At 46.8% G+C, this 22,548-nt stretch overlaps 1 protein-coding gene and 1 long non-coding RNA gene across 5 annotated transcripts in view; one reads left to right on the top strand and one right to left on the bottom strand.

Moving 5' to 3' along the window:
• Trappc9 (trafficking protein particle complex subunit 9) overlaps nucleotides 1-22,548 on the top strand; it is a 489,946-nt gene that overhangs the window by 201,058 nt on the left and 266,340 nt on the right. The gene's annotated exons all lie outside the window — the stretch shown is intronic.
• Nucleotides 1,986-6,558, bottom strand: LOC121824515 (uncharacterized). The gene is made up of 2 exons (XR_013046440.1): nucleotides 4,974-6,558; nucleotides 1,986-4,743 (listed from the first exon to the last, which is right to left on the bottom strand). It is a non-coding gene; the product is annotated as an uncharacterized LOC121824515 (long non-coding RNA).

Genomic DNA, 22,548 nt, shown 5'->3' with positions numbered 1-22,548 from the left:
GCAAAGCTGAACTCATCTCCACTGCAGATATAACTGTTGCCAGATTTCTATAAGGAATCGTGTGGCTTCTTACTTGCGTGATAGAAGGAAAACGAATGAAAAGTAATTCGTTAATGTTTTGCCTGCAGTGACAATAGAAGTGTCGTGCAGCATGTTGTGACCCTTTCCAGAGGCCACTGGAGCCTGTGACAGCTATGGAGCCTATGTGAGGCGTCCTCACCATTTTGGTACGCAGAAGCAGGCGTGGGGTGCATACAGCTGAGTGTTTGAGTTAGAGACAGTGTTTGAGTCTCCCGGTGCCCCAGCCAGTCCTGCTGGCTCAATGTATTTGTCACCAAGGTCAGAGAAGTCATAGGATAAAAGCCCAGGGTGTGTACAACCGTACAACACACATCGAGGGCTTCCTGCAGGTCAGGCCCCGCCACTGTCCCATCTTCATTGACTTTTGCCCTTGCTAATGAGAAAGAGAGTGAACCGAGTCTCTGAAGAGGTGAAGAAAGTTGTCCTTCATCACACAGCTGTGTGCTCTGAGGCCAGGCTCACGGGTCCCCCCTATCTGTAGCCCTCTCCATGCATTCCATGGGGAAAGTGCTGAGCACTTTGGCCATCTAAAGGATGCATGTCCTCAAACGTGGTAAACTCAGGAGGTTTGCCAGTGTCTCTGAAGGAACCTTTCCCACTTTACTTTTCTTTTTTGCTAGTGTTGGGTATTGAACCTGTGCTAGGCGGCACTCTTCCACAGAGCTACACTCCCAGCCTGAGAGGCTCATCTGTGTTGTTTGAATACAAACCCTTTCCCATCAGGCATTGCCAAATCAATCCCACAATTATACAATCGATTTTTCTCCCCTGCTCTTTTGGGCATTGATTGACAGCCAAAGGAGGGGAGCCACATGTCAATAGACCAAAGAACTTTATCTGTCTTCATTGAAGGGTTCTGTATCAATACAAATGAAACTCTCCTTTTAATTGACCGAAGCAGTTTCTCAGATGCCCGGGTCTGGAAGTAGTCCTTATGGACATCTGTGGGCTCCTATAGGTTGCCACATGGGTCTTCTCTTTCTACCAGAGACAGGGGTTCTCCCCATAGCACAGGAGTCACGAGCATGGCCTTCATTTGATCTCATACAGTGGTGGGAGTAGGAGTTCTTTCCCGGCTCCCTCTCTGCAGCTTCCTTGGTGGTCCAAGGCTTTGTTTGCTACAGCCTCACCGGGCCTGTACTGACAACTCCTTGCCCTGAGGAAGGTGTGTCTCTTCTGGACTTGCCACTCTATGAACGAGGCAAATGGATGGAGGGCTCTGGTAGGAGTTGCCGGACCACCCTGGGACACCTGCAACACATGCCAGAGCTGTTTCTCTGAGAGGTAGATAGGAGAATAGATAAGGCACACTCACTTGCTGCCTTCCATGTCAGCCGTATACTGTGCCCAGGTGGACTGTGGCTCCTTCTCCCATAGGGTTCTGCTTTGTAGCCATGATAGTCCCATTCAAATGATGTGTTACTTCAAACTTATAGGAAAGCCATGAAGAGGAGGGGTGTGGTCCTGAGTGGCTGTGGACTGGCTTAGTCAATGGCATCCGCTCGGGTTTTCCTGAGGAGGTGAAGTACAAGCTGAGAGCAGACTGATGCTCTAGCAAGGGGAGGAAGAGAGGTAGAGTGCTCGGGGGTGGGCCAGGAGAGCCACATGCAAGGCCACCGGAGGTGGGGGATCTGTCAGCAGAACAGTGAGGGGCTGGGGGGTGGGGGAGCTTGAGGACTGAAAATGAGGAGGGGCTAATGGAGCAGGCTGGAGGGTCCACTCCAGGTGCCATGTGGAGGCAGAGGGCCATTGAGCAGCCGCTGTGCCAGAGCAAGGTACACAGTGGAGGCTGGGAAGAAAGGGGCGGCATGGTGCCAAGGAGTGGGAGGCTTTCAGAAGTGCTTTGGAACAGCAGAAGATGGCACATGGTTTTTTTGTTTGTTTGTTTTGTGTGTGTGTGTGTGTGTGTGTGTGTGTGTGTGTGTGTGTGTGTGTGTGTGTGTGTGTGTATCCGTCCATCCCCTGGGTGTTTGGATGGACAGTGGAGTTTTTACCAGGCCTTGACACTTGGCAAAGGGATGGGATCTTGATAGCAGTAGCAGGATGGAGGTGACCATGACTTCAGTCTTAGATTTGGGACTCAAGATGCTTCTGAGACACCAAGCACAGGAGTCAGCTCTGTAAATTGATTGAGGACCCAAAGATCAAGTGTGAGTGGATGAGGCAGGGCTTCCAGACAGATGGTGGCAGGGACAGAGGGTCTGACATGAGCACCCTGCGAGCCTTGCAAGAACTCTGTTGAACTGGGAGAGTTGTGTGTGGTTTCTAGAGTGTGCCACAGATTGTAGGAAGGGAGAGACAGGTAGGGGAAGGTTGTGAAGAACCCTGTATTTTACAAAATTACAAAAAAGGGTACAGATTGCTCCCCCAGGACCTATCGTAATTGAGTATTAAAATCAAGTTTTTATTTTTAAAAAAGTTGCTTGGCCAGTAGTGAAGGATGTCTCTGAGGATTCATTCATTCATTCATGCACTCATAATGGCATGCTTAAGCCTTGTGTTAAATGCCTGGAGCAAATGTCACTAATGCAGAGACACTTTTTAGGACACTGGCTGTCTGTGGGGAAAAGATAGGCCTGCAAACGTAACAGGAGATGCAGTGTGGCCCATTGCACAAAATGTTTGTCCCATAGAGGAAGAAAGTTCATATCAGCAAATGGATGGTCCCAGGGCTCGCTTTCCAGGCAGAAGGGGCAGAAGAAAGTCAAGTACAGAGTACCTTAGAAAACAGAAAGTCCCGAGTTGGCTTTGTTGCTGGAGGTAAAGAGTGAAGCAAAGGTGGTGAAAAGCAGGCTCAGGGAAGTGAGGAGGGGGGATCTGAGCTTGGGCAGAATCCTAAGGTCTAAGGAAAAGGCGATGACAGACTCAGCCTTTTATCCCAGCAGGCTCTCCTTGGCAGCTATAGGGAGAATCTCTGTAATAGAAAATAGCGAATGAAAGGAAACCATAACCTAACGTGGGATAAAAGCATGTCTAAGGAACGTCCACAGCTGTATCACACCTGGGGCGAGACTGAAAGCCTTCCTCCTGAGGTCAGAAGGAAGACAGATGTCTTCTCTTGTCATTTCCATTCAGCCTCATATAGAAAGTTCTAGTCATGGTCATTGGGCCAGGAGATAGAATTCATGGCATCCAGTTTGTTTATTGTATGTATATGAGTGCTCTATCTGTGTGTACACTTTTACACCAGAAGAGGACCACCATGTGGTTGCTGGGAATTGAACTCAGGACCTCTGGAAGAGCAGTCAGTGCTCTTAACCACTGAGCCATCTCTCCAGCCCCATGCACCCAGTTTGGAAAGGAAGAAGCAAGATGACATTTTGTTTGTGGATGAAATGATCTTGGATGGTCTATGAAAACATCACCAGGACCAAGAAGTTCTGCAGAATTGCTGGGTGTGAGATATATATACAAAAATCAGTTCTATCTCTGGACATTTGCAAAGAACAGCCAGAAACTGAAGTTCAAGAAACAATGCTTTTCTTAATACTCAAGTCATAAAATTATTAGGAATAAACTTAACCCAAGCAGGTATTAACTCATATACCAATCATTGCAAAATATCATTTGAAGAAACTGAAGCCCTAACTCAGGAGAAAGGTATACCATATTCATGGTTTAGAAGATTTCATGTTGTCCTGATGGCAATACAGTCCACACAGATTTCAGACTTGGTGCCTTCTCCATTGAATTCCAAGCTGGTTCTTGTGTACAGATTATCGGGCTGATCCTAAAATTCATGTTTATCTAACATGAGCACCTGGGAATGCCTTTACCTAGCTAGAGCAAACGTAAATAAATAGGTGACAGTTGTGATGCGCAGTGGTGTCCGTGGCCTTGGCTTAGCACACAGGTGGCTTCACACTGGGTAATTATGGCAAAGGCATGAGAACCACTGACCTGAAGGCAGGTGCCCTTGTCATGCTTGGGAGGCCCTGGCACAGGACGTAGAGTGAGAGTGAGAAGGGGAGTTGGCTAATAGCAGACACTGGGTTGTGGGAACCCAGTGTTCAGGTTGGAACTGTTTCCTAAGCCCCGGGCTCTCCAGATATTATCTCTAGATTATCCAAAGGTGGCACAGTCAGAGTGAGGTCTGTGGGTAATCTGGTATGTGTAGTGTCATCATGGGGGTGGGGCTTTGGAGGGGGCACACATATAGGGAGGATGACACCTGCTCATGAAGGTGGCCATTCATTCATAAACCAAGTAGAGAGGCTAACAGGGGACCCAGCCTTGCAGCACTTGGAGCCTCCAGCACTGAAAGACAGGTACTCTGCATTTCACACCCCGCCCCCCCTCCCTGTTTGTGGTCATTTATCTCTGTCAGTCATACAGAGAGACAGTAGGAGGGATTACCCATGGTGTCCCATTCACCAAAGGCACAGAGCCCAGACCTGCCTAAAGTTGTGAGTCAGTGTCACTGAGTCATGAGTCAAAATGGGGTGCCTGTACCCCCGCTTTGCTCCTCACCCCTTATCTGCTGTCAATTGTTCCCCCCCCACACACACACACATACCTGTTCCTGTGATATTGATTATTTGAGCCCAAGTGTGGGAGTTTGGCATGCCCATCTTGCAGGCTTTACTTCCTTAGGTCAGCAAGTGCAAGGTGCAATATCCTTTGTCTTATTGCAGGAGAGTTTTCCCTGCACGCCTGTGGTATCTACAGAAGCAAGACAGACTTTTTTAAGTCTCTGTAAGAGACAGTACTGAGGTACAGCCCCCATCCACAGAGCTTGCCAAGGACCTGGAGCCCCTGTGAGTTTCTTTTCCCTAATCCTGGGCCCCAGGACCCTTGGAGGCCTGCTTCTCCCACTGTCCCCACCCCCTGCCCTGTCCCCTCCCTGGGCTCCTGTTCTTGAATGTGGCCATTGTCCATCTTCTGTCTCCTACCTGGTCTTACACCTTTCCTCTTGGTCACCCTGGTCTCCTCTCCTCTCTGGCCCAGTTTCCAATTTGTCTCCTTGTCCAGATCCCTTTGGCCCTTTGGCATCCACCCCAGTGACCGCTTTGAGCTTCAGGGGAGCTTCCTCCCCTGTAGACCGATGATAATACAGACATGCAAGGTCATTGTGATATAAAATGAGGTACTATAAGCACAGAACACGGTACCAGGGCCCACCATATGTTGAGCCCTCAGTGTCCTGGCCATGACTGTCCGGAACAGCCTGCCTGCTGGCTTGCCATGCCCTGCCATTCTTGGATGGACAAATGTCCAGTTGAGTACTTCCCCAGCTTGCTACTCTTAGCAAGGCTGGTGTGTGCTGGGCATTAGTGTATATGTGCAGACACATGTGTACACATGATCTATACACACACATGTGGGTATGTGTGGTCTGTATCCACAGTGGTAATGGAACTGCTCTGTTTCGCAGCACCCCTGTCTGCCCGGAACAAGGGTGAACAAACTGGAGATAATGAGCTAGAAATTGCTGCAAGTTACAGATAGTAAGCAGCACACTACCCCTGTGCAGAAGGTGTGGAATCACAAACAGGGCCACCCCTGCTCCTGTGTGGGAGTGGGAAGGCCCCCAAATCAGTTGCTTTGGATTTCCAGGTCTGTTTAAGGCTGCTTGGCTATTGAAGGCCCCCTAACCCTGTCAGTGGCACCGTGAACAACAGACTGAGACCAAAGGGGTGGCATGAAGCTCTTGGGCATAGCACCATGACACTCACGAGGCCTGTCACCCACAGAGCACTTTCCCAACTGTTAGCTTCGCTTTGCATGACAAGCTGCTACACCTTAGTGCATTGTAGATTGGCAGCATGGAAGACTCACCTGTGCCCTTCTCCCGTTTCACATACAGCGGGCTCCCTGTGAAAATCATCCCCATGTGCGCTTGCTCTTCCGAGAAGTGTTATCAATAGAACATGGCTGTAAATAGCGTCTCCGACTTAACAATTTGCAACACTGATCAAATATGAACAGATTGCAACAATAAATAGGAAAACTGAGCCCAGAAATCAGAATAGCTCCACCCAAGTTGTTCATTATCTCATTCACCTTGTGCCAAGAACTGTGAATGCCCCAGTTCTGAGCACGATGTCTGTGGCTTCTGCTGTTGTGTGGTAAAGACAGTGCTGTTAGCTGGGACTGAACCCCCGAGAGTTTTCTCTGAGATGCAGTAAGTCAGGGGGACGGGGAACCTTTAGGAAGCATCTCTTGGAGTTGGAACAGAGAGGATGTGAGGCATCGACAGGATGTCTAAGGAGGGTGGGATGTTGCCATTCCAGCTCCTGCCATCATCCCTGTGCAGAACAGTCTGGCTCTGGAATACACTGAGGTGACTGGGCTGCAAGAGCAAGAATGAGGGGAGCAGTTCTGTCTTTTTTTTTTTTTTAAGTGTAATATTGCTGGGCAGTGATGGCGTTCACCTTTAATGCCAGCACTTGGGAGCTGGAAGCAGGTGGCTCCCTGCGAGCCTGGACTACAGAGTGAGTTCCAGGATAGCCAGGGCTGTTACACAGAGAAACCCTGTCTTGGGGGGGGGGGAGTAATATTCTACTAATTCTTTGAACTTCATACATGCATATAACATATTTTGATCATATTTAGACACTACTCCCGGATCTACTCCCTCCTCCCCAATTTCATATCCCCTCTCCTTAAAAACAAAACAAAACAAAACAAAAAACAAAAAAACCCATCAAGTCTCATATACTCATGGGTGTGGGGCCAGCCACCGGAATATGGTCAATTTACCAGGGGCATTATCCTTAAAGACTTTCCTCCCCCTAGAATCCCATCAGCTATCAGTTAGGGATGGGGGCTAGTGAACCTCTCCCCACTCCATGCTGGAATGTTGACTGGCTTGATCTTGTGTGGGGGCCACAGCAGCTGTGAGCTCATGAGTGCAGCAGTCCTGTCACGTCCAGAAGAAGACACTGTCACGTTCCAGGCCTCCCTGACCTCTGGCTTTCTGACTCCTCTTCTGCTATGGTCTGTGAGCCTCAGGAGGAGAGGTTATGGTATAGCTGTCCTGTTTGTGACTGAGCATTTCGCAATCACTTCCTCTCTACACTCCGACCAGTTGTGAGTTTCTCTATTAACACACTCACCACACGGAGAGACTTCTCTTCTCAGCTCTGAGAGCTGTGCTAATCTGTGGATGTAGTGATACGGATTTATAGTGCAGTCTGACACTATGTACAGAGTAGGTTCAAGGGAAGCAGCTCGTAAGCTTGTTTTTGGATGGGGAGACCAGGAAGGACTGGGAATTCTCTTCTCCTCATGGAAAAGGATTCAGAACGTGGGTATGAAAGTTAAGTGAGATGCTCTTTATCCCACGGATTGCTCACACTGAAAGTGGAGGGACTCATTCCTGTTAAAACTCTGAGGCACAGGGTTATATGATACCCTGCACATGCCTGGCTCCCAGAGCACTCACCTTTCTGGGGTAACCCACACCATCCTGTTGGCCTTGCACACTTGGACTCGTACGGTGACTAAGGGCAGGGCTATGTGGATCTTGTGTTTCCAGGGACACACAGTAGGACCAGAGCAGAGGGATAACAGCACAGTTGTCTCCCCCCCCCCCATGTGTGCGCGTGCCCGTACCCTGATCCCTGCGCGTGCACACACCCTGGTCCCTCAGCTTAGGTGCTGGTCCTATGCACTTCTGAGCCTATGTTATTTTGCTCTGGCCTCTGCCTCGGCTTATACTGTTCTGTGAGTTAATCCCCTGGAGCTTGTGCTGAGAATTGGATTGACATTCATGTCTAAAAACATGTTGAAAACCACGGGGTGTTGGTGATTGAGCCCCGTCCGTCTGTCTGTCATAATTGTGCTCCTTTAGGTTGGATAGATGTTCATCCTTAAGACAAAAAGAATCCTAAAAAACAAAAAACAAAAAACAAAAACGTTTTAGTGAGTTCTGATTTAATCTTTGGTTTCTCGTCTTCTCACCCTGGAGTTATCAGGTTAAGATAAATGTAATGACTACTTTATGACAGCAGAATTGAAATGGGGCTTCTTATCTGACACAGACGACTTATCTGCCCAGCGTTAGCTGGTGTGACTTAGTGTCTCCTGTGACTTGATTATGCTCTCCTGTCTCAGGCCAAGCAGAGGCATCAGCCGAGAAATCTAGACACTCATGAGGCTCTGTCTGCGTGCTATGAGTATGTCCACTGCTCTTGATAAATAAATAAACAAAGCGACTCATTTAAATATATATTAGATCAGAGGTGCGGCGTTGTTAGCCTGGCAGAGGCATTCAGACATACAAACCCGCTTCTTGCCTGTGGAGGCACCCCACCATGCAGTTTGTAGCAAAGAGAGCAGAACTGGGGTAGGGTGGGGGTGGGGGGGAAGAGTAGATAAGAGGACCCGAAATAGACAAAACACAAAGTGGGTGTTTACCTATTTAAAACTTTAGGGCAGACTCAGACATGAGGCCAAGAAATGAGAGAGTGGGAGACAAGCCTGTGGAAGAAAGCCGGGTGTAGTGGTGCATATCCACCTGTCATCCCAGCACTTAGGAGGTGGAGGCGGAAGGATCAGGTGTTCAAGGCTAGCCTCGGCTACCTCAAGAGTTGAAGGCCTGCCTGGGCTGTATGAGACCCTGTCTCAAAACAGCAACAGTGAAAACAGAAATAAATAGGCACACAAACATAGAGAACAATGGCTATGAAATTGATAACTTCTGGCATCATAGAGGGTGATCCCCTATCCAAGTACTGGTGTAGTTGGGTAGTTAGCAAAATCATACCACAGGTACTTTGGTCCCCCTCCCTTTTTTATTTTCTTAAAGAAAATGGAGACAGACTATGGATATTAAGTCACGTGACCCAAGTTATAGAGTATTGAAATGGCTGAGCAGGTGGCTTCAGAGCAAGGAGATAGCATTCACAAAAACAAGAGACCTTGTACCAGCAGAGGCAGGCACAAGCCTTGCCATTAAGGTGGGGTGAATTAAAACCCAATTTATTTGCAGAGTATTATAGTTTAAAGAACCTTTTTTTTTATCTTTTCCAATGGAGGGGCACGTGGTTTGGATATTAGCCCAGTTCAAAAGCATTTTACGTGTGTGTCTCCACCCCTCTCCATCTCCTGCACATGTGTCTCCTTCTGTATCCCCGAATACTGATACACACTCCTCAAGTGTGGCTGTCAGTTCCTTGCCAAGCCCCCCTTAGGTCCTGTTGGCAGGATGGGTGGGCAGCTAGGCATTTACTGTGGCCATGCTCTCACCCCCTGGCCTTCATGCCTCTAGGACCCTCACACCTCCATAGCTGCCTAGCTACCTCCAAGTACAGCACCGTGCAACGTGCTTCCACACCAAGAAGAGGAATTTACTAGACAAATACAAACACTTTAAATATGTACCTGGAAAACCTTGGTTTTGAAAATTTTAACTCATATATCGAACATTTAGCAATTTGTTGATCATGTTCTATGCTATGTATGTTTACAAGACACTTTGCTAGTCATCTTCACTTAAGGAAATAAGTCCTGAGTTTAGGTGGAAGGTTTGAAACAAGGAAAGTCAGTAAGGTTAGAATTCAGCCCTGGGGTTGGCACGGAATTTCAACTGAAGTGGTTCAGGGAGCTCACACTTTCATTGTTCTTGACACAAAAGGCCTCAGGCCATCGCAGGAGAAATTTCAAAGGAGAAAGCCAAACGACTCGACAAGCTATGAAACAAGGTAAACATTTCATGGCACAGAAGTAAGGCAAACCCTTGAGGCAGTTAGCTGACCTCTGCATCCAAGAGTTTCATCGGTGGCTGGAATTTCAGCATAATGCAAACAAACAAACAAACAAACAAACAAACAACAGCAAAAACAGAACCCAAGATGAAATATTAGCAAGTCAGCATCTACAGAGAAGGAATCAAACTCTATATACCACGACTTGGGAGCACTTGTCTCAGAGGCACAAAGATGGTTCTATGTCAGCAAGTTGCTCACATCATGACTAGCAGGCTGAGAGAAAACAAACATGTAAAGTTTCAGAATAACTCAGTAAAGTCTACTGTTTGTCCACGATAACAGTATTTTTTATTTTTTTGTAAAATAAGATGGAAATGGAAATGATTAGGCTTGTAAAAGCTACTTATTAGAAAACTCTAGGAAATATTAAACTTAGTGATAAAACTTGACACCTGATCTCTAAAGGTGTTTGACCAAGACACCTTAACTCTTAAGCTGTGAGCAAGTCAAAGATGCCTATCATGTCTGTCCCCGCTTGAATATGTCCTGGCTCTAGTTAACGCAGGAAGAAAGATAAAGACATGTGATGTACATGGATTAGGACAAAGTAACTTGAACCTACCTGGTTGACAGATGAGAGGGTTCCCTGTGTGGAAAACCGAAGAGAATCGAGGTGCAGACTGTGATTAGCATTCAGATTTTCTTGATTCAAGATTTTTTTTAAAAAAAATCTCATTATTCAGTATCAATCCAGCTTGAAAAGCCTATCTGAAGTCTTCACATTCATGAATCAGCTCTCCACAGTACCTGGAAAGCAGAAACCCAATGATGCATTCAACACCTTCCTGAGGAGAGCTAAATAATGATGAACATGAAACACGAGTGGACCAGTTTGACTGGCCATAATATACCATGTTCATGGATGGAGTATTCAGCCTTGTGAAGATGTCAATTCCTCCCACCCCCCACTCCCCCATGCTAATCCACAAGTCACAGTTTACTCATGGCAAAATCCTGACGGGGCTTTTAAAACCAACTGCAAGAGCTGATGTTAGAATATTCATATGATAGGAACAGAAGCCAAGAACAGGCAGGACTAACTGAGGGATTTGTGCAAGTCGAGTGGTCCTGCTGTATCAGGCTTGTAATGTACTTGTGGCTAAGATGTTCTGATAAATGTATAGAGACAAATGGACAAATGGGAAAGAATAGAAGGCACCGAATCAAACTTGCAGACTTTCGAACATTGGACATGCCCTGTTTGTTAACTTTAAGGAGCACCTTTGTTGTCTCTGGAATACAGATACACCTTTCTCCTGTGCCTGGTGGTTGGTGTCAGCCAGGTGGCAGACCTAGCATACTTTTGTGAAAGCCTTCTGATTATGATTTTAGAACCGGGGACTAGAAGACACCAGTGAGCTGGTAAGATTTTTTTTTTTTAAATGGTGCTGGGACATTTGGTTACATATGAGAAACAAAATGGAAGGTTATCAGAAAGACAGGCCTCAGATGGGACAGATAAGCAGTATGAGAGTACAAAAATATTTAATGTTTTAGAAGACTCGGTGGGAGACCCTCATAAAGATTTTGGAGCAGCGAATGTGCAATAAATAAATAATATTTTTTTTTTTTAAATACTGGGCTGTTAGTCTTGCACCTTTACACTCAAGAGGCGTAGCTTCCTTTCCTCCCTGCCCTGCCCTGCCCCACCCACGGGTGCAGTGAGTGGGTGGATGTGGTGGATGAAGCAGAACACTGGGGTCTTCCCCCTCTTGCTCTCTGCCTTATTTAGGACAGGATCTCTCACTGAACTGGACATGGCTGGTTCAGCTAGGCGGACTGGCCAAGAAGCTGTCGGGATCTGCTGGCCTCCATCCCCCAGTGCTAGGGATTAAAGCCGAGGTCCTCACGTGTGTACAGCAAGAGCTTTTACCCACTGAGCCGTTTCTCCTGCCCAGGAAGAGCTGCTTCAGCATGGCAGGTCGTGACAACCCCAAAAGAAAAGGCCAACAAGCTCCGTGCCACTCACCTTTGTAAAGACCACTAAGCAGACCGTGAGAGCTAAGCCACATGTGTACTGTGGGATACGTGACTCTCTGTATATCGATAAGTTCCAAATATAGTTAAACAGGAAGAAAAGAATCCCCCCGGGGGGGGGGGATAATGTAGCTGGACACACCCAACAGAAGCCTAGTGTCTAGAACCAGTGATTGTCACCCAAGGATAGGTAGATAAAGGGAAAGGCCAGGGCTTGAGAGCTGGGGATCCTAGGGTTGTAGCTCAGTTGGTACAGTGATTGCCTAACATGTAGGAGTCAGCACTGTGTAAAACTAGATGTGGTGGTACATGCCAGTGATTATAGCACACAGGGTAGAGACAGGATGATCACGAGTCCCATGTATGACTAGGAGGCTGCTCCTCTCTGGCTTCACTTTGGCCAACAGATGCCCGGGCCCCACCTAGTGATGGAATACTTTTTATAATATTTATTTTTTCATAAATGCAGGACAGCTAGCCATACATCTTTATACTTGAGAGGTGCGGCTTTCTTTCTTCCCACCCTTGCCCTGTCCCACCATGCTACACATGGACTGGCAACTGCTTTTTAGCTGGGCACCATGCTCTGGAGATCTGTTGTCCAGGCACTGGTGGCTCCTGCCCTCAGCGTGCTCTGTGAGTGGGAGGGATCCAGGCAAGGAGAAAGACTTATGAGCTGGACCCTCCAGGCACTGGGCCTTGAGATTTCTCTGTCCCATGATTCCTTGTAGCAGCACTCTAAGTAGCCACCCCAGTAGCCTTCTTCAGCAGTGAAGGAATGTGCTATGGAGATGTGTTTAAGCTGAAGTTCAAGCCTGCATCTATCAGGTTCTTACTTCTGTATGTTTGCAGAGCCACCATCCTTAGGGGGAGCACAAGTAAAGCCTCAGGAACATTGGAGATGATTGCTTGAAGAAAGTGGACAATGAACAGGGCTACCGTGTGGCCACAAACTAAACTGGCTGGCCCTTTGCTGGGAGTGGCTGTTATCTCTCCCCAGTGTGGGCCCCTGGCAGAAACAGCCTTCTATGTGAGCATGGTATGTGAAGCATGCCGGTCACCCTGCTGTGCAGGGCTCTGGGGCCACCTTGTCCCACCCCAGCACCTGCTGACGGTTAAATCTGGACCCATACACAGTGGCCTGCTCTGTTTGGGGATAGAGGCTGTTTTCTGGAATTTTGCAATGAAATTAGAAGGTCATAAAACACTGCATTGTCTCTCATGTTCCTCCAGTGTTTGGTGCTCGTTGTTAGGGAAAGAGAGAAAATTAAAAAAAAAAAAATCTTCCTGTATGTGTGAAAGTATGTGCACAAGATGTGGTTTTTCTGAGGACACGTCTTCAAATGCAAGCGTGGGATCTATTTTTAGGTACCCTTTCTCCTAACAGTGCTGTTTAAAGATTCAGTTCAGGCTGCTAATAGGTATATTTATAACCATTCTGTCGACGGCCCCAGCATGAATGCTACTGCAGATGATGCTATTCTTGGAGGCAGTTGCCATGGTTACCATTAACCCTTTTGCTTGGGAAGAGTCTTATCCATAGGATGTTTTGTTTCCCCCAGGGTGCTCTGTGGCATGTGAAGGCATACATGTACTCAGAAACAGTAATAAAAAATGGAGTGCGTTTTATGCCTAAGTAATGTGTTCACTTTATAAATGAATGGGCAGTGCGATTGATTGACACTAACAGATGGTCTCCATTCTTGCCCTTTAAGCGGATGATGCTAAAGATAGCTTTGTAGCTACTGCCCGTCACTGACAAGCTGAAATGATCTCTTGAGTTTGAACATAGACAAACATTCGGAAATATACATTATTCTTATTTCTCTACTGTGATCTCTCAAATGCAACTACTAAATTATTAAGAACAGAAAACTGATGTATTTCTTCCAAATATTCATTCAGGGTAATATACCCTAGTAAGATCTGGAGCTAGCACCCCCGAGGGCGTTCATGGGTCCCACAAAGAAACAAAGAAGGGAGGCGTAGCCGAGCGGAGCTCCCCGTTCTGCAGGAGGCACTCACAGTGTTGGAACCGTGGCTGGTTCTCCTACCCACGGCAGCTTATAGTTGGAAGAGGGGCTCAGAGTGAAAGATGAAGTCAATATCATAGATAATGGAAATGTTGGGTAGAGAGATCAACAACTGGCCATTTAGCACTGACCCTCAATGACTGATGATAACTGGTAAGTCAAGTGAAGAAAAGCAGGAACTAGACAAGCCCATGGTTTTGGGGGAGGTGCAGACACCCCTCAGGCCTCTCAGGCAGTAGCTGCAGCCTGGGAGTCTGGGGAATGTAGCCATGTCAGTGGCAGAGAAGAAGATGGCTTGGGCATAAGTTACCGTCTCTCCAAAGGGCTTGGAAAGAACTGCCTTGCCGCGACTTCTGTTCTGTGAAGATGGCTGTGTGAACGGGCAGAAGGCCTGTGGAATGCGAGGTGTTTCTGTGTGGCATCTGAGTGGGGTAGACTTTTTCTTTCCTAATTGGTAGCGAGGAGGCTAGGTCTTTGAACTCCCTTATCTTTCAGCCAGTGATTGATGCGCACAGGAGCAGCCCATTCCCGCTCTTGTTAAATGCCACACTGCAGCAGCAGGCATGCAGTGGAAACAAGGTGGCATGCACACTCTTGCATATGCATTTATGGACACACAGCCCCCGCCCCCACCCCCTCCCCAAGTGGGAATCTTCAGAACCTCTCACTCAATTGCCAGAAAGGGATCCCTGGGATAAGTAGTGTGTTGAATGTAAAACACAGTTTGAGGGCATGGGAGGAGTAGGTGGAGGGTTACTGAGCAGGGCTCCTGCAGCAGGGGAAGGGCCTAAATACTAACCCAGCCCTCCCTCACCTGGCACCCAGCTGCTACCCTGTCCTTGGCACACAGTCCCCAGTGGGATGCCTCCAGAGGGCCTGTTTCCCTCTGGTTTCTCCCGCCTGCTGCATTAGGCTGTGAGTTGCTGTAAGGACGGGGACCGTGCTTTATCATCTGTCACTTCTAGAATGGCCTTTGCCATGCTTGACACTGTGAGTGAGGAATGAAGAGCAAGTGGGAATGAAAACAGAAAACGATGAATGGCTTTTGGGTGTAGTTTTTTTTTTTAAAGAATCAGTTAAGAAGTGTTCAACACATCTCAAGAAGACTAAAATACTGATGGGTTATATGTCTATCCCTTTGCCTAAGGGATGTTTTATTTGAGAAGTTCTGAAGCCCCTGTGCCTCGTCACAGCCTCCTCTCCTCCCCAGGGATGGGTCACAGTCTTCACCTGGGTGTCCACATAGGTCTTACTGCCCCTAAGAACAGAGCGCTTATTCAGCTATTTCTATGTCTACTTAGGAACTCCAGCTTTTTATAAACCGAACTGTGTGAGCTAGAGTGGAAGGTGGAAATTGGCTTCCCAGGCAACAGGAGGCAGATGCTTGGAGAGCGGGCACGGGGGATAAGTCTTAGGACTCACTTGGCAGTATTGGGTCTGGGGAGAGAACTCAGCTCAGCTTGGGGCTGTGACCAGGGAGTGCATGTGCTGCTGTGACTCCTCTATTGAGGGCTCCTTATCTTTCACACAGTCTTAGAGGTTTATGAAGGGCTCAAACATGCAGCATCTCTTTTCACCTGGGTTGGAGAGAGAATCATGGTGAATACAGTTCTTATTAATGAATGAAGGAGTATCATGACACCAGGGTGCTCAGGGTCATTCTTGAGAACATCTAGACAGCCATGAGTCCCTGAGAAACAGAGGTGTTCTGGGCCTGCCTTGGGTATCCACATTGGTATTCAGTGCTGTGAACCTCATTCACTCATCATTGTTTAGAAATAGGAGAATCTGACTTTGTAATACTGCCTATCTTGTCACTAGAAGAAATCAGCAAATTATCCAACAGGCCCAATATTGTCTGTGAATCATCTATACACCCTGATTACAAACTCCTACACTCACCTTCTAGAGTATTCAGGAATATGTCGTTTTCTCAACAATGTTTTATTGGTGAAAAAAAGCCATCAAGATTTATATATTTCTAGTCTTACCTTTAAAGTGTAGCCTAAACTGGTTGTGTTAGCTCTGACCTATAAATCTCAGCATGTGGAGACTAAGGCAGGAGGACCACATCTTTGAGGCCAGCCTGGGTTACATTGAGCAAGGCCCTGTAAATAACAAACAAACAAATGGATAAATTCTAATAGTTGCCTAAATTATCTGGTATTAGTTGCCTAAATTATCTGGTGTTATGATCCAGGAGCAAGGTACCAAATTAGCAAGCAAATGAAACGTAGACTTCAGAAACATCTGAGGGTTCAGTCTGTGCAGTTATATTCATACTAGCTGAGTAAGGATGCCACTTTAAAAATACCACGATGGCTGGGGAAGCCATACTATAATCAATTGAAATTCTGGACTTTTTTCTGTTTACCTTTCCAGGCTTTGTTTTTGTGGTGCAAGGGGGGTAGAACTCAGATTTTATGGTTATTTTTTGAAAAATGAGACCCTGAACTGTGTTCTATTTTCCACGTTGTTTTGGCTGCTTGGTGTCTTGTTCAATTCCACCAGAATACCAGGTTTCTGCTTCTGAAAACAAAAACAAAAAATATGCACTGTTGGGATTTTGGTAGGTAATGTGTGGAATCTTTATTTTGCTCTGGGTGTGTCTTAGTCACTGTTCTATTTCTGTGGCGTGTAATCAGATGTTTCCTGTCCTGACTGCCTGTTCACAAATACCTGGCAGCTGCTTCCTAAATTACCACACAGAGACTTATATTAATTGTAAATGCTTGGTCGATAGCTTGGCATGTTACCAGCTAACTCTTACATTTAAATTAACCCATAATTCTTATCTATGTTTAGACATGTGATTTGGTACCTTTTCTCAGTATGGTATTCTCATCTTGCTTTTTTGTGTTTGCTGGTGATTCTCTGACTCTGCCCTTCCTCTTCTCATAATTCTCCTTGTTTGGCTCTTGTGCTCAATCTCTTTTTGCCCAGCTATTGGCCAATCAGCTTTTTATTAGCAAATGAGGTAATTTGTATTCATAGTGTAGAAATGGATTGTTCCTCAGCAGTAGAGAGACACCATAACTGAGGCAACTCATAGATACAAAGCATTTAATTGGGGGCTTGCTTACAGTTTGAAGGAGTCATCCATTGTCATCATGGTGGGGAGCAGACAGGCATGCTGTTGGAGAAATAGCTGAAAGCTTTGCATCCTGATTTGTTGGAGGTGGTGGTGGTGCAGACACTGGGCCTGGTGTGAGATTTTGGAACCTCAGATCCCCACCCCCAGTGACACCTCCCCCAACAAGGACACACATCCTAATTCTTCTAAACAGCTCATCAAGTGGGAATCAGGCATTCAAATATTTATGTCTATGGGATCATTCTCATTCTCACATGGCTGGGTGATAACATCATCTTAATAGTAATAAACCTTAATTGGGCATGGTGGAACACACTTATTATCCCAATTCTGGGGAAGCTGAGGCAGAAGGACCAGGAGTTTGAGACCAGCCAGAGTTATATAGCAAGACCCTGTCAACAAGCAGCAGCAGCAGCAACAACAACAACTAGAATTAATAAGTGTAACTTACCTGAACATGATATGCCTTTCCATTTATTTAGATCTTCTTTAATTTTAGCAACATCTTTTACAATTTTCAATATGAATTTTTTTTACATCATTGACTAAATTTAATACTAGGGTTTTTTATTCATTCATATTTTGTTATAAATGGAATTATTTTCTTAATTTTCTTTTCCAGTTGTTCCTTGTCAACACATACATAAACGATTCTACTCATTCTGTATGAGATCTCGTAGCTTTTATATGTATTGTTTTGACTTCTCTATGTTTGGGATCTTGTCACTTGTCAATTGTAGATAGCTTTTCTTCTTTCTTTCCAATTTAGGTAGATTTTTCTTATCTAATTGCTTTGGCTGTGACTCTTTAAGTACAGCATTGAGTGGCAGTTAGGAAGCAGGCATGCCATGGCGCTTGTCCTTAGCAGAAAAGCTTCAGTCTAGAACGTGATGTTAGCTGTGGGCTCTCAGACAACCTTTATCGTGTGAGGAAGTTCCTTCGTTTTTTCTAGATTGATGAGCACTTTTCTTTGTTATGAAAGAAATGCTGTTGAACTTTTTTAATTGCTTTCCTGTATCCATTTAACAGTCTCATGTTGTCCCCCCTCCCCTTTATTACATTACAATGATTACATCACATCGAATTTTAAAAGTGGAGTCGTTTTGTAGTCCAGAAGTAAGTCCTTCCTGGTCATAGTATGCTATGCTTTTCCTGTGCTGTTGGTTTGGCTTCCTATCATTTTGTTGAGAAATTCTGCATCAGAATTCATTGAGAGTTGTGCCTTGTCTGTCTTGGGCAGTAGACTTGTGTCCCAGGATCACACCTCCCCTTCCTGTGGTACCTGCAGCTTGAAGAACCTTGCATGTGGCTTGCATTCCTTGTCATGTGCTTAGATTTGATGTAAGGGAAACACTGGCCTCGCAGAATGAGTTCCAAGTTTTCCCTCACCCCTATATATTTTGAGGGAGCGTTTGGGGGAGTTGGTCATAATTACTCACTTAAGGGTTGGTTCCACTTTCACGTGAATTCCTCTGGTCCTTGCCTTCTCATAGCTGAGGGCCTTTAATGACCAGTTCTTCTCTTATCTCCCTTGCCCGCCATTACACATTGCGGCCTCCTACACCAAGGTTCCTCCTTGTCCCAGTCATTCTTCCCTCACCCCGTGGTTGGCTTTCCTCCATTTATTACAGTCCCCTTGCCTCCACCACTAAGGCTCCCTGAATGTCTTCTCTAGCTATCAGTGTCCCTTTATTGTCCTGTGGCTTGTCTGTCTTAGGCAGTAGACCTGTGTCCTGGGGTCATCCCTCCCCTTCCTGTGACGCCCACAGCTTGAAGAACCTGGGAGTCACTTGGACAGGACAGCAGGGTGTCCCACGGACCCTGGACTGCTCCTGTCGCCATGCCAGCCTCTGCACTGGGGGCTCTTGGTGAGGTGATGCTGCAGAAGCAGCAGCCGGGCCTAATCTCATTTCTCAGTGAGTCATAGCACAAACAGGGAGATGATGTAAGCTTTCCAGACTTAAGTTTGGATGATAACAAAATAATACGAGAAAGAAATTTATATCGCTAAAAAGTAACACTAGCAAATAAGATCATTGGGTTTCAAGTTCAGAAGTGAAGTCTTACATGGCTTCCGTGCCCTTTTGATGACCTTGTTCACATCTTTTGAAAATTAGCCCTCCTTAAAGAGATAGTCCAAAGACTGTGGGTGGGAGGTACAAGGGCCCATGGCTTGTTGGCATGGGGTAATGGACAGCATGCTGTTATGTGTACCATGCTGTCCTGGACCTGGCTACTTAGAAGAGCCCCTGTCAATCACCTCTTGTGGCCACAGAGCATCTCCACCATAGTGTGTGGTGACAACAGTGATGTGTCTAGAGAGGAACCGGAAGGCAGGGACTACTGGGCCCAGGGACGCCGGCTATATTCCTGAGAATAGTGGGGTTCAGGCGGGCTGGGGAGCTCGTGCTGTGCCGTTCATCCAGTGGGCTGTGTATATAGGCCCGCAGCCTCTTCCGAATGGGTGGGAGGCATCGGGGAAGCGTTGGGGGCACACAATGGAAACACCGGTGGCTTTCTGTTAAACTCTGTGGCAGGAGGATGTTGCCTACCATGTGAGAGGAGGCCATCATAGACGGAGGGGCCAGTCGCGTACCTGCCTCAGGGAGGCTCCACCTTGGTGTTGTTCTCTGAGGTGACCCAGGAAGGAAAGGTCAGGTCTGCTCTCTAGGGGAGAAGAGTCGGCAGAGATGGTCAAAAGAAAGAATGTGTGATGTTGTGTGATATTTTGTGGTCTGACAAATAAAGCCTGCCTAGAGATCACAGGGTGGAGTTAGCCACTGGTTAACCATAGAGGCTAGGCAGTGGTGGCACAACACCTTTAATCCCAGCACTTGGGAGGAGGAAGCAGGAAGATCACGAGTTCAAGGCCACCCTAGGCTATAGGAGATTGATCCAGTCTAAAAGAGAAACAGAGCCAGGTGGTGGTGCATGCCTTTGATCCCAGCACTTAGGAGGCTCACACCTTTAATCCCAGCACAATTGGGAGGTGGAGACAGGAATATAAATCAGGTGGAGACAGGATCGAGGGCCCATTCAGTCTGAGAATTTGTAGCGACAGGAGCACCCCCATTCAGTCTGAGATTTCATGGAGGCTAGAGGTCTCTGGTGGGTGGCTGCGCTGCTTCTCTGATCTTTCAGCTTTTACCTCAATGTCTGATTTCGTGTTTTTATTGTTAAGATTAATTAGGATCATGCTACAGTGTTGTTGTCCACCATGGGCTCCAAATAAGGCTTGAGCACACCTTAGCTTTGACCTTAGCCCCTCCAGGAGTGGTAAGTGTTTAGGCTAATTTCCTTCCTTTGTCCTTTGTTGGTGGATGGATACAAAGGCCCCATGAGATGAGTCTCTGGGGTGTAGGAATGGGATGGATGGTGATTGTGTTGGAATCTGAAGGGACTCAATTCAATGCCTAGAGTAGTTCAGGATGGAGCTTCTGCTGGCCAATGCAGCAGGCCTCTGTGTTAAGAATCTTCAAAAGTTTGTATCCTATAACCCTTGATTCCACTTCTGATATCCTCCAAGGAAAAACCTCAATGTGCTCAAAGATTGGTGCACAGAGGGACATCACAGTGTTATTTATAACAAAGACAAAATTGGGAACAATCTAAATGTGAAATAATATGGGGGTTGGTTAATTGAATTATTGAACACATTTACAATGGAATAATAGTCATTGAGAATCTTTAAAAGGGGCACTATAAAATATTTTTATAGTCTAATTTCAGCTTATTAAAAATCTATTTTTAGAAAAGGGACCAGGAGGCAGCACATAGAATTAATGGCAGTTACCTCAGTGAAGGAGTAAGAGCTTATTTTAATTTTCTGAAAATTTTATGATGACTATCTATTATACTTAGCCATTAAAAGAACTTCAAAATAATCATATACTTCTAGAGGTCTCAAGCATATCCGAAGTGCTCACTTGTCTCCTAGCTCACTGACAGGAGGTTATGGGTCTAGTATTCTATGCTCTCTGAGTCTTCCTTGTTCCACAAACTGGGTGTTCCCTCCACACGCACAGCATGACCCCCAGAAGGAGGAAGCCACCTCGGGCCCTCGACTCTTCCCTCACATATCTGCCTTGCCATCCCTAGTGGCCTCTGCACTGAGGGGTCTCCCTGATCACTTTCCTCTAGTCTTGCCATATCTCTAATCTGAAGGCGTTCTCAAGTTCGCCATGATTCCCATGCATGCAGCCATTTTAGAGGAGGATGTTTGATTCGGGTTCGATGATGCTTCTTCATGATCAGATCCAGGGACTATCTTGGGCAGACTATCACAGCAGTGGTGCTATGTCTCCATCATATTTATCAGGTGAGGGAAGACTTTTGCTCGTCCCGGTTCTGATTAGGTCACCGTGGACATGTGAAGAAGGTGCCAATGGCCAGACTCCGAGACTGCTCTGAGGTGCGTGTGCACTGGGAGATCATTCAGGGACCTCACAGCTTACCAGACTTTCATTCACTCATGACCTTCAGAGCTCAGTCTCATTTTATAGCAGCTGATAATTAATCACTCAATTTATCCTGATACATAAATTGTCTCAGGTTTGACTAGTGGGGGGTCCCTATAGGCTACATGCCCCCCTTTTATGAATGTGTGCACAAGCACACATGCATATTGAAGCCAGATGACAACCTCAGGTACCGTTCACGTCTTTTTGATTTTTTGAGACAGGGTTTCTCACTGGCCTGAAACTCACTAATTAGGTTTAAGGTATTTGGCCAAACGAGCCCCAGGAAGCTGCCTGTCTGTGGCTTGCCGGATCTGGGATTACAAGCACACGCCACTGCTCCCGGTTTTCACATGGGCTCTGGGGATCGAACCCAGGTCCCGGTGCAAGAAGCACGTTTGTGACCGAGTCTCTTCCCTAAGCCCATTGCTTGCCTGTGATGCATTTCACTTGGTGGCATAAGCTGCTGAAAAGCACGGTTGTCTCTGACGATCCCGTTCCAGGCACTGTCCTAATCCCCCCTTCCTCTCCGTGTCTGGAGAGAAGCCTGCTCTCGCTGGCCTCAGGTATTTAGTCACTAGCTCAACCCGTCAAGTGTGATCAGCCTCCATCACCACTCCCTCTCCTCCTCAGGTCCCCGGGCCCCAACATGGCTCACCCCATGGAGAACTTGGTTGCTCTTTGGCACTTCCTTGGTTTTCCTGTCTTATACCAGTTTGGCCATCCCAAGAATGCACCCTCTCATCTCTACTGGCTCTTGTTATACTGGGCTCTTTGGCCATAAGCCCTCATGCAGATTACCCCTCCTCATGTGGACGCCTATATGGTGACTTCGTTCTCCTCACCCTGCTTGGGTTCTGACATCCCCCATCTGGTGTGATGGTTGATATTGTCACAATCCGGAATCACTGAGGAGACACACCACTGGACGTGTCTGTGAGGGAATTTCACCGTGAGGTGAGTCGGGGTGGGAAGACCCACACTAGATGTGGGCAGCGCTACTCCTTGGGCTGGGGTCCTGGATGGAACAAAAGGGAGAAGGCAAGCTGATCACACATATCCCAGGGCTCGTGCTTCCTGACTGCGGGTGCAGTGCGAGCAGCTGCCCTCACGACTTCCTCACCGGGGCCGCCTGGACCCCTGACCCGAGAGCCATAACAAGCCGTCTCTTCCTTCAGTTGCCTTTACCAGAT

This window comes from Peromyscus maniculatus, chromosome 20, assembly GCF_049852395.1.
Source record: "Peromyscus maniculatus bairdii isolate BWxNUB_F1_BW_parent chromosome 20, HU_Pman_BW_mat_3.1, whole genome shotgun sequence".
In the NCBI taxonomy this organism is placed as follows: domain Eukaryota; kingdom Metazoa; phylum Chordata; class Mammalia; order Rodentia; family Cricetidae; genus Peromyscus; species Peromyscus maniculatus.
Note: the sequence above shows the minus strand (reverse complement) of the source record. Positions and strands in the feature narration are given on the sequence as shown.